At 45.8% G+C, this 12,831-nt stretch overlaps 1 protein-coding gene across 3 annotated transcripts in view; it reads right to left on the bottom strand.

Moving 5' to 3' along the window:
• Positions 1–11,990, bottom strand: part of LOC115460163 (cytochrome c oxidase assembly factor 1 homolog) — a 159,580-nt gene extending 147,590 nt beyond the window's left edge. For all 3 annotated transcript variants that reach the window (XM_030190001.1, XM_030190004.1, XM_030190003.1), the window contains exon 1: positions 11,825–11,990. The gene's annotated coding sequence lies outside the window, so the exon portion shown is untranslated. The remainder of the gene's footprint in view (positions 1–11,824) is intronic.
• Positions 11,991–12,831: the final 841 nt, after the last annotated feature.

Genomic DNA, 12,831 nt, shown 5'->3' with positions numbered 1-12,831 from the left:
TACTCCTGGATTTCCATTGAAAAAATATATTAAAATAATAAAAGTTAATTCCTGCACAAGGTGCACAGTACAAAAAACAAGAACAGCAGAGGTTTGACAAACTCATTGATGCTGGAACTCTGCTCCTTAAAATTAGATTTCTACTTAAAGAAAAAGAATTCCAGTATTTTCAGTTAGTTAGTCAACCTCTACTACAATACATTTCACAAAACAGAATGGAACTACCCAACAGGCTATAAAATATTAACACACTAGTAAAAAAAAGGCCCGTTTCTGACACAAATGAAACAGGCGCTAGCAAGGTTTTCCTCATAGTGTGTATGTTTTGGAGAGTGTATGTGAGAGTGACTGTGTGTGAGAGAGAGAGTGAAAGTGAGAGTGTGTGTGTGTGTGTGTGTGAGAGAGAGAGAGTGAGTCTGGGTGTGAGTGTGTCTGTGACAGAGTGTGTGTGTGAGAATGAGAGTGTGTGCAATTGCATATGTGAGACACAGTGTGATAGAGAGAGAGAGAGTGTGTTTCTCACAGATACAGTGTATGCGAGAGAGTGTGTGTGAGACATTGATTCTCTGTGACACTGAGTGTATGAGACCAAGCGAGTGTGTAAGTGACTGTGTGACACATAGAGAGTGAATGTGATACACTGTGAGACATAGAGTGTGTGAGAGTGGGAGACAGAAAGACATTGTCTGTGAGAGAGAGAGAGTGTGAGAGAGAGAGAGAGTGTGTGTGTGTGTGACAGAGATACCTCCCTCCCTTTCTCTCTATGGTGTCAGGCCCCCCTCTCTCTCTGGTGTCTGAGATTGCCGCCACTACACCTAAGCAATTGGTGTGCTGGAGGAGGGGGAGAGAGAGAGTGTGTGTGTGGGGGGGGGGGTGTGGGGGGATGTGTTGGAGGGGTTCAGCTTGGAAGAAGAGGGGTGTGGTGTGTTCAGGAAGCGTTGCCAGATGAGAGTGAGAGAGTGAGTGTGTGTGTGTGTGTGTGGGGGGGGGGGGTTCAGGAAGCAATGCCAGATGACATTGTGAGTGAGTGTGTGGGGGGGGGGGGGCAGGGGGTTCAGGAAGCACTGCCAGATGAGAGAGAGAGTGAGTGTGTGTGTATGGTGTTTCAGGAAGCGCTGCCAGATGACTGAGAGAGAGTGAGTGTGTTTGGGGGGGGGGGTAGGGGGGGTAGAGGGGTAGGGGGGTTCAGGAAGCGCTGCCAGATGACAGATAGAGTGCGTGTGTGTGTATGGGGTTGGGGTGTGGGAGGTGTGTTGGGGGGTTCAGCTTGGAAGAAGAGGGGTGTGGGTGGTTCAGGAAGCACTGCCAGATGAGTGAGTGAATGTGTATGGGCGGGGGGCGGTTTTTCAAGCATTGCCAGATGAGAGTGAGTGTTTGTATTTGTGGTGTGGGTTCAGGAAGCACTGGCAGATGAGAGAGTGAGTGTTTGTGTGTGTGTGTGTGGGGGGGGGGAGGGGTTCAGGAAGCGGGGCCAAATGAGAGTGAGTAAGTATGTGTGTGTATGTGTGTGGGGGGGGGGGGGTTCAGAAACGGCTGCCAGATTAGTGAGTGACTGTGTGTGGGGGTGGCAGGGGTTTCAGGAAGCGCTGCCAGATGAGACAGAGTGAGTGTGGGGGGGGGGGGGGGGTGGAGGGGGGGTTCAGGAAGCGAAGGCAGATGAGATTTTGAGTGAGAGAGTGTGTATGTTGGAGGGGTGTGTTGGTTGTGTTGGGTGGTTCAGCTTGGAAGAAGAGGGGTGTGTGTGGGGTCTGGAAGCGTTGCCAGATGAGTGAGTGCGTGTGTTTATCAAGCGTTTGCAGATGAGAGTGAGTTTGTGTGTGTGTGGGGGGGGGGGGGGGGGGGGGGGAGGAGTCAGGAAGCGCTGCCAGATGAGAGAGTGTGTGTATGTGTGTGTGGTGGTGGTGGTGGGGTGGTTCTGGAAGTGTGGCCAAATGAGAGTGAGTGAGTAAGTGTGTGTGTGTGTGTGTGGGGGGGGGGGGTCAGGAACGGCTGCCAGATTAGTGAGTGACTGTGTGTGGTTGTGGCAGGGGTTTCAGGAAGCACTGCCAAATGAGAGTGAGTGAGTGTATATGTGTGTGTACGGGTTTTCTGGAAGCGCTGCCATATGAGACAGAGTGTGGGGGGGGGGAGGGGGGGGGGTTCAGGAACCGCTGTCAGATGAGTGAGTGTGTGTGGGGGGGCAGGGTTTCAGGAAGCGCTGCCAGATGAGAGAGTGAGTGTGTGTGTGGTGGGGAGGAGAGGGGTTTGCCAGATGAGTGAGTGTGTGTGGGGGGGGGCAGGGTTTCAGGAAGCGCTGCCAGATGAGAGAGTGAGTGTGTGTGTGTGTGTGTGTGTGTGGTGGGGGGGGGGGTTTAGGAAGTGTGGCCAAATGAGAGTGAGTAAGTGTGTGTGTTTGTTTGCGTTAGGAGTTACGGATCAAGAAAGGGATCTGGGTGTCGTCGTCGATGATACGCTGAAACCTTCTGCTCAGTGTGCTGCTGCGGCTAGGAAAGCGAATAGAATGTTGGGTGTTATTAGGAAGGGTATGGAGTCCAGGTGTGCGGATGTTATAATGCCGTTGTATCGCTCCATGGTGCGACCGCACCTGGAGTATTGTGTTCAGTACTGGTCTCCGTATCTCAAAAAAGATATAGTAGAATTGGAAAAGGTACAGCGAAGGGCGACGAAATGATAGTGGGGATGGGACGACTTTCCTACGAAGAGAGGCTGAGAAGGCTAGGGCTTTTCAGCTTGGAAGAGACGGCTGAGGGGAGATATGATAGAAGTGTATAAAATAATGAGTGGAATGGATCGGGTGGATGTGAAGCGACTGTTCACGCTATCCAAAATACTAGGACTAGAGGGCATGAGTTGAAGCTACAGTGTGGTAAATTTAAAACGAATCGGAGAAAATTTTTCTTCACCCAACGTGTAATTAGACTCTGGAATTCGTTGCCGGAGAACGTGTACGGGCGGTTAGCTTGACGGAGTTTAAAAAGGGGTTAGATAGATTCCTAAAGGACAAGTCCATAGACCGCTATTAAATGGACTTGGAAAAATTCCGCATTTTTAGGTATAACTTGTCTGGAATGTTTTTACGTTTGGGGAGCGTGCCAGGTGCCCTTGACCTGGATTGGCCACTGTCGGTGACAGGATGCTGGGCTAGATGGACCTTTGGTCTTTCCCAGTATGGCACTACTTATGTACTTATGTACTTTGGTTGTGGGGTTCAGGAACTGCTGCCAGATGAGTGAGTGAGTGTGTGTGGGGAGGCAGGGGTTTTTGGAAGCTGTGCTTTGAAGATGAGGGAAGGTAGCGCTGCCAGATTGCAGGGGTTTGTTAGTTTTTTGCCGTCACTGCCTCCTCCACGCGATGTTCCCCCCCCCCGCCGCCATCCCACCCACCGCGATGCCCCCCCCCCCCCCACTGCCATCCCACCCACCATTGCGTTACGTAGTTTTGCTGGCAGGGGACCCAAAATCCCGCCAGCAGAAGTCCTTTATTGTCTGCTGACTCCACTTGATCTTCGGCATTGCTAGCCTTTGCTGGGCGGGGTACTGTGCGTCGGATGTCCTGCACGTGCATGACGTCAGACGCACAGAAGCCCTGCCTGCATTGACTAGTAAATGCTGAAGTTCACGCCGGAGTCTGAAGACAGGACTTGTGCTGGCGGGGTTTCATGTCCCCTGCCAGCAAAGCAACACGACGGTGGGTGGCTTTGGGGGGGGGCGGCTCGGGGGGTGGGTGTTGCACCTCCATCATTTTGTAGGCTGGGCTTCTTTTCTTCTGATGAGCTTTGTTGGTTGTTTTGGTGGGGCGGTGCGCGAGGGGGGTGGCGCGGTGGGGGGTGGTTTTGGACCTCGGTCATTCTGTGTGCTGGGCTTCGGGTGGTTTGTGAGGTTGTTGCCCAGTGTTTCCTAGGCAGGGGGAGGAGTAGGGAAACACGCGGAGTGTGTTTCCCTACTCCTCTCCCTGCCTGAATGCGGTCCCTTCTTTCATTTTTCTTTTGGTTTTCCGCCCTCGACGTCATTACGTTTGACGCGAGGGTGGGGCAGCGAGTCATGGTCAGTGGCTTCACCACCATGAACTTACGAACTGTTCTGGGAGTCTGAGTGACTTCAGAACGTTGTCCTCAGAACGTTGAGGGTGAGTTTTATTATATTAGATACCATGATCAATATTTGTAAGCCTTTAGTCTATATGTAGGTTTGTTGGTATCAGCAAAATCTTATATTCTGAAAAATACATCATAAACCTTGATATTTCATATGATTACAATCATTGCAGAACCAAATTCATACCAGAGATTGTTATAGAATATTACATTTATTTACAGTAACTTAAAAGCCAGGATTCCTTGAAGTATGAAACCACAAGTAAAAATTAAGCTTTCAAGAGGAAAAAGAAACCCAAGTGCACATGTTCCCTATTCACACCATTCTTCCGCTTTCTAAAGCAACATTCTGTTAAGGAGAAAAAACTGCCAGTAGCCAATTAACATCTCCAAAATAACCCAACACTTTCTACCTGACTCCTATTCTCCAACGTAACTGCGGAAATAACGAAAAACAAAACTGCAATGTTTATTACTCCATAAGCCCAAACCCTGAAGCTGCTCACAAAACGATACATAACCAACTATGAACCAGGCGGCCTACCAGTTTTAAAAAAAATGGAAGTTTGAAGTAACCTAGTAAAGGAAGAAAACGCGTGCCTGATCACATTCCACCAATAACTGCAAAGCTAACGATGTGCTGCTGTTTCCAGGTACACAAGCAACTCTATCGCCTCCTAGCTAAAACTGGCTTAAAATGGTCCCCTTCCAGCCCAAAACTCGCTCCGCAAAATATAACTAAACTTCTGCAAATGAAAGCAACAAGTTCACAGGCGTGCCACCATGGATCCTATCCTTTCATCGACAGCCTCTAGCATTCTTCTCATGCCAGGCTGTGTCCGCTCTTGGACCCACCAAATAAATCTTTTCCTTACTTCCTTGGTGGTCCAGTGGTCAGCTGAGGCAGGAGCGATTCTCCTACGCTCCTGTCCATGCAGTCTTCTCTCTTCGTACTGAAAACAGCTGCCATGAGTTCCCACGACAGTGGCAATATCGCGAAACTACTACTGATGTAAGCAGCACTGTACACATTATCCATGGTTTACATAAGCAGTCGGGTCTAGTCAGTGCGGAAGAGGAAGTGACCCTGCTGTACAGCGTTCACTTCCTACTGCTCTTGCTGCACGAGCACCGCTGGGCTGGCTGAACAATTGTCTCGCACAATTCATTAAAAATTTACAACCAGCTCTTGAGAGCCAGCTCCAGCACACCCATTGTGATTCTCCTTCTGCGGCACCCCTGCGAAGAGAAGGCCTGGCTATCAGTGGAGTCGAAGGGGAAGCGAGATGCTCAGGCAGCAGAAGCCAGAAAAGATAGGACTCCATGCTACTGGGAGGGTGGGGTGAGACCTGTGTAGGCATGACTTGTGTGGCGGGGGGGGGGGGGGGGGGCACAGCCTGTGGGGGAAGGGGGGTGCTGTGAAAAATTACTTGGACATTAATGAAGCTGTAAACCAAATATGTTTGGGAACCACTGGAGTACAGGATTCGAGGCAACATGGTTTCACTAGAGGCAGGGAAGACGAAGTGGTAGTGTAGACAACAAGATAAATCCAAGGACATGAGGGAGTCAAAGAATGCCATACACAGGATTTATTCATAAAATAGTTACTAGTCGACTTGACACGGCACTTTGTTTCGGCAAAAGTACCTGCCTCAGGAGTCTAAAAAATATATACAATTCAAATGAAAAAAACTTGAAAATGTATAATAAAACATGAAACAGTGTATCTTCCAAAACTAAATACATCATAGGATATGGGGGGGGGGGATTTTCAATATGACATCTAAGTTGTGCTTTGGACATTTTGAGCTAAACGTCCCAAATCTGAATAGCAAATGTAACCATTTTTGAGAAAGCAAAACGTCTATTTTTTTCCCCCCAAAATACTGTTGGTAACTAGGTTTTGTGCTCTGTGCGTTTATCTTCTCAGGCCATTTTCAAAAAAATAACATACAAGTGAAAAACGTAGAAAAGCAAGCCATTGGGATGTAGGAGGAGCCAGCATTTTTAGTAGACTAGTCCCCCAGTCATCCCAGGAGAGAAATGGGGCACCTTAGTGGGCACTGCTGTGGACTTCAAAAAAATGCTCCCAGGTACACATCTCACCGTTGCTCCCTTATCTTGTCTGATGAGCCCTCCATACCATGGGGTATATGTGCATGTTACTGGCAAAGCAATGCAGTAATAGGACGGAGTGTGAGTTTAACTCGTGTAGTGTACATGGCCACACACTGCATTCAAATGAGGTAATTAAATATACCATGGAAATGCAGAAAATGAAACAGTGGCCCTCAACATGCAGTTGCTGCCAGAATTTCTTTTCCAGGTCTAGGCAGTATAGCCCAATCAGATTCCCCTGCCCCTTTAGCTTTCTGCACTGAGGCCTCCCCTGACCAGACCTGATGCCTCTCCCTTCCCCCCAACTTAAAAAAAATAACATCGCCGGATGTCTAGTGGCATCCCCAATCTAACTCCTTCCCACTACTTAAAATAAAAACCCTGATGTCTAGAGCACCCTTTCCTTCCACCCTCTCCCCCAACCCCCTGACCCAATTAGATTTGTCATCTTTTGACGTATTCAAAAGGAAGTTGAAAACTCATTTGTTTGCACTAGTATATACTTGATGGACAGGCAATATGAGGGCAGATGGTTAGAGAGGTTTACTGCTTTGTTGTTGTGATATTTATTCATTATTTTATGTTGCTTATACTACGCTTTTTGTTACCCACTTAGTTGTGAGAAATATTATAGATAAATAAAAATAAAATAAATAGACTTGACAAAAAAAGTCCCTGGTGTCTAACAGAAACCCTTGACCCAGCCACCCCCCCAAGAGACAGGAGTGATGCCCACTTGCTCCTGCCTCTGCACCATCATCTTCAAAATGGCAGCACCCAATCCTGCCCAGTGCATCCTGGGATGAACCGGGTGGGATCAGTCTGCCATATTTCCCTTATATAGTGGAATGACTTTGACCAGGATGCACTGCAATGGGACCAGACACTGCCATTTCAAATGATGGAGATAGAGGCAGGAGTGAGTGGGCATCACTCCTGTCCAAAGGGGGGGGGGGGCTGGGGGTCCCCACTACACACTAAGAGCTTTGTGTTAAGTCCAGTCGGGTCAAGGGTGGGTGATGGAAGGGAAGGGTGCCACTAGACATCAGGAATGTTTTTCAGGGGTCAAGGCAACAGTTCGGGGGGGGGGGGGGAGATATAAAATACCATGCATGCTTTTGCCCACAGTTTCTTGTGTGTTTTTGTAAATGCACCCCTTCCTATCCGTACCTGAGCCAATCAATCACTCACAGGAAAACTTATTGCTGTAATTTGCATGCTCATTGCTGATAGCATATAGCAGTATTTTTGGATTGCTAATTTTGCGACAGAGCCACACACACAGGACTGGCTCTACCACAAGGCTTTCTGCATTGGGTCCCCCACCTAAGGAAAACTTAATGCACTACAAAGAAATTAAAACCTCAGAGAGACCCCCCCCCCCCCCCCCCCGGTAGTGACATACAATCCAGAGCTGGAAATTCTGCTGAAGCTACCATATTTACAACCCAAATGACTTGTTTTTCACGTCCACCTGAATACCTTTTTGCTTCTTCCAAAACATCAGAAATAGTGACTTAAAATCCCCTTTTACAGCCAGGGCTATTTACAAAATACATGGAATCTGGCCACTATTCAACTGGGGGTAAATTAACTTTCCAGTGCTTAAGCCTTATTTGATTATTGAGTCATTTCACTGTACATGCTGAATTCTTAGCTACTCAATAAAGCATAGATAGACTCCACACAGAATTAAATAAAATGGTAAAATGTCTCCCTCTGCAGGTTAAAAGCAAATCAGAGCCATATAGCAAATAAGCATAGATCACATACAGAACAAGACCCTTTCATTTCAAACACCCAGACAGCCACATTTTAACACAGTAAAGAGCACACTTTAAAAACACTAAAAAAAAAATTAAAAAAAAAACTTTGAAAAACAATTTCTGCTAATTTAAGGCCAGGTTTATCAAATGGTGCACTCCTATTAGCAAGATCTTTCTGACTGAATATCACAGTGCAGGATCCTAGAAGGGGATTAGAGACATGACCAGATGCAAAACCATGTTCTGGCTTGAGAAAAAAAAAAAGAAAAAAAATATATATAAGGCAATTTTGTGGGTTAAAGCAGCAGGGATTAATTCCTTAGCACTGGATTTTGCTGCTGACATGTGTGATCAAGCATCATGGTAAGAGAAAATAAAAAAAGGCTAGTGATGATAACATGTAGTAAAATAATACACTTCGATATGAATATAGCTTGGCAATTTTTGCAGACCTGAAAGCATATTTTCAAAGGGAAACCCTGAGTTAGTGAAACATGGTAAACCAGGTAAACTGTGTGGCAGGAGGGCATCAACATTTGGGGAACACCATGCTTACCACAATGCTAGGCCATGGCTCTAGCACTGTGCAACACACCCCTTCTGCCAAAATGTCAGAGGAGCAGGACTGTGGAAGAAAGGCCTTGTATCAGCAGTGAAGTGACAGTGGTGGAGTCGTGGGGGGGGGGGGGGGGGGAGAGGAAGGTGGGAGAAACAGCAGCAATAGCAGAAGACCTAGTGGAGGGGAGGGTATGGAGAAAAGGTGAGGCGCACTAGCAACCCAGGAAAAACTGACTGGCAGAGATCAGCAAGTCCAGTGTAGCTGCATAAATATCCACCAGCCCACAGAAAATATGCAAAACTGCTTTCAAAATGAAAGCTCCTTGGGTATTTTTCTTGCACCCTGATCGTTCTCCTTTTTGGAAACAAGTAAAAATGCCCAAACAGTGTGGACACCTTTACCTTTTACCTCCCCCATACATTTTCCTTACTGTATGAATTGACTACCATCCCTGCAGACTACAGTACATGCTGATGATTTTTTTAGGTTTGGGTGACTGCTGGTATCTATTGTTCTGCTTCAAATACAACAGCTTTTTATTGTTTCCCTTCATGCTGCCACCCTGGAAAACAAAACCTCTGGGTGGGAGCCAAACTCCAGGGTCTTGTGTTATCTTTTTACCTAATCATTGAACTCTGCAGTTTGTATACAAGCTGTGATGAGACACCTTCCTTCGTGGAGCAGCACAACTTAGGAGAATCCACTAATGTGACTTCAATTTCTTTTAGCATTAAGGAGTACTGTGCTTCAAGTGTTCCCGTGTCCCAAAGAATTCCATTCTCAAGAGCCCCAGGGACCAGTAACGTCCCTTAACCCTTTTCATTAAGCCCTCCAATAATCAAAAATACTCTGAGCAGATGTCTAGTAGAAACACCACTAACAATAACATATGAAGAGATTGTATATGTATGAATCATAAAATAAAATAAAACTTAAATAATATATAAACCTCTAAATACATAAAAGTGATATTAAATGTGGTGCTCAGTTTCCAAGGCCCTCCATGGCTATGCCACGGGTGTATTCTGATATGTGACTGTCTTTGGGAAATGACTAAAGTCTCAGATCCGGTTGATATTGTATATCTGGATTTTCAAAAGGCGTTTGACAAGGTACCTCATGAAAGGCTACAGAGGAAATTGGAGGGTCATGGGATAGGAGGAAAAGTCCTATTGTGGATTAAAAACTGGTTGAAGAATAAGAAACAGAGAATGGGGTTAAATGGGCAGTATTCCCAATGGACAAGGCTAGTTAGTGGGGTTCCTCAGGGGTCTGTGCTAGGACCGCTGCTTTTTAATATATTTATAAATGATTTAGAGATGGGAGTAACTAGCGAGGTAATTAAATTTGCTGATGACACAAAGTTATTCAAAGTCGTTAACTCGCGACAGGATTGTGAAAAATTACAGAAGGACCTTACGAGAATGGGAGACTGGGCGGCTAGATGGCAGATGACGTTTAATGTGAGCAAGTGCGAGGTGATGCATGTAGGAAAAAAGAACCCGAATTATAGCTACGTCATGCAAGGTTCCACGTTAGGAGTTATGGACCAAGAAAGGGATCTGGGTGTCATTGTCGATAATACACAGAAATCTTCTGCTCAGTGTGCTGCTGCGGCTAGGAAAGCGAATAGAATGTTGGGTATTATTAGGAAAGGTATGGAAAACAGGTGTGAGGATGTTATAATGCCGGTATATCGCTCCATGGTGTGACCGCACCTTGAGTATTGTGTTCAATTCTAGTCGCTGCATCTCAAGAAAGATATAGTGGAATTGGAAAAGGTGCAGCGAAGGGCGACTAAAATGATAGCGGGGATGGGACGACTTCCCTATGAAGAAAGACTAAGGAGGCTAGGGTTTTTCAGCTTGGAGAAGAGACGGCTGAGGGGAGACATGATAGAGGTATATAAAATAATGAGTGGAGTGGAACAGGTGGATGTGAAGCGTCTTTTCACGCTTTCCAAAAATACTAAGACTAGGGGGCATGCAATGAAAATACAGTGTAGTAAATTTAAAACAAATCGGAGAAACTTTTTCTTCACCCAACGCGTAATTAATCTCTGGAATTCGTTGCCGGAGAACGTGGTGAAGGTGGTTAGCTTGGCAGAGTTTAAAAAGGGGTTAGACGGTTTCCTAAAGGACAAGTCCATAAACCGCTACTAAATGGACTTGGGAAAAAATCCACAATTCCAGGAATAACATGTATAGAATGTTTGTACGTTTGGGAAGCTTGCCAGGTGCCCTTGGCCCGGATTGGCCGCTGTCATGGATAGGATACTGGGCTCGATGGACCCTTGGTCTTTTCCCAGTGTGGCACTACTTATGTACTTATATGTACTTCTCTGTTTCTACATTAATCTGTGTTCGAAACTTTTCATACTAAGATGACACATGAATACAGAGGCCATACTTCTAAGAGTGAAAGTTATTGCATAGTATGTTCGGTAAAATTTTACAAAGTCACATGCTAAAAAAAGCATAGCATATGAGGTTTTTTTCACTGGCTTCTTTTTGTCTGTGGAGGGTATAACATCATACACATGGTCCTAATGTAGAAATGCAGTTAAATATAACCATTACCATGTATTAAAACTTGGGGCACCAGTCAAAACTTTTTAAACAAGAGAAATAATTATCTTAATATATGTGTTGTTTTTCTTTTCTGGCTATTAGTTTTTATTATAATCCTTTATTTGTGCTTCTCCATCCATAATCCCATCTATTCTTCCCTCTCCTGCTCAACACTCCGGTCAACCCACTTATTGCCAGGTTAAATTAATTTGTGAACCGTTTTCTTTGCATTTTATTCGTTATATAATCCGTAACAACCTACAAAAAAGGCTGTGCTGATCTCTGAGGTACAAATGCATGCCCAACAAGACACCCTTTCCACAATAAAATCCAGTTCGTCCTTTCTTAAAGCATGACTGCCTCGCAGCAAAAAAATCGTTGCTATGAAAGCTGGGAAGCTGGGAAAGCATTACATCACAGACCAGCTGCTTGGCTTGCTTGTTTATTTTTCTTTCAGATTTTGAAAAACAATTTAGCAGTCATTTAGGGACTTTGACAAGCCTTGGTAAATCGGAACAGCAGCAGGCGTGCATCATAACAAGCAGCCGGACATTGGGCCAGATCAGAGAGCACAGCTGAGAGCTGACTCTCGCGAGACCGTGATGCGTAGCGCACGGTAACATAAACCTATGCCTGCACTGCAGGAAGTTCACATTTCCCTGTCCTAATGGAATCAGTGCTGTGGAGAAAAAAAAAAGAGCAGTTTAAAACTTACTAGCTGGTGTGTTCGAGTGTCCGTACAGCCCCTCTGTCCCCGTCCTGCCCTTGCTATAAAGCAGCCGCCGTCGCTGCACTGTTGCGGTCACTTCCTGCTCAGCTGTTTTCTGCTCCCTGCAGTAGTGTAGTGAGATTTGATTACTGCTCAGCGTGTTGCTGGGGACTTCAGGTTAGGCATTGCCTGGTAGTGCCAGCTATTGGGTCACGACACTACCCCGATATTGAACAAACTCCTCATGTGTGGCCGAGGGGGAGGAGAGGTAATACAAATTGAGTTTGGCACCCTAAATCATTTCGAAAAGTTGGCTCTCAGGATAGCAGACACAGGCTGCGCTGTATGATTGTATTTATTTATTTATTTAGATTTTGCTAGTAGCTCAAGGTGAGTTATATTCAGGTACTCTGGATATTTCTCTGTCCCAGGAGGGCTCACAATTTAAGTTTGTACCTGAGGCAATGAAGGGTTAAGCCACTCCTCCACATTGCACATCCGATGTAGGACGACGCTATACCAGGGCTGCCATCTGAGAGAGTCACTCAGGGAGACTAAGCCGGTTCTGGTTTTACTTTCACGGACTTGTTACCTTCTAATTGTAGCAAATATATAATCCATGGAGGAGGGAGAGGGGAATCTAACCCAGAAGTGAAGAAGCCTCTCCTTGTCCTGCAAGCCTACATCCATCTGTGAAATAAAAATTATGCTGAAGACAGTCTTTGTTTCTCTTTACGCCTCCAGCAGTGATTTACATTTGAAACCGGTATTTGTTTTTACTATATACTGATTTTGGTGAGGGGGGGGGGGGGGGGGAGGGAGATCTTTACATTAGTTTTCGTCAGCCATCCTAACATAGTAAATAATAGCAGATAAAGACCTGTACGGTCCACCCAGTCTGCCCAACAAGATAAACTCATTTTACATGGTATGCGATACCTTATATGTATACCCGAGTTTGATTTGTCCTTGCCATTCTCAGGGCACAGAAGTCTGCCCAGCATTGTTCTTGT

The sequence above is a fragment of the Microcaecilia unicolor genome, chromosome 1 (assembly GCF_901765095.1).
Source record: "Microcaecilia unicolor chromosome 1, aMicUni1.1, whole genome shotgun sequence".
Taxonomy (NCBI): Eukaryota; Metazoa; Chordata; class Amphibia; order Gymnophiona; family Siphonopidae; genus Microcaecilia; species Microcaecilia unicolor.
The sequence above is the reverse complement of the archived record's forward strand: the minus strand, read 5'-3'. Positions and strand labels throughout refer to the sequence as shown.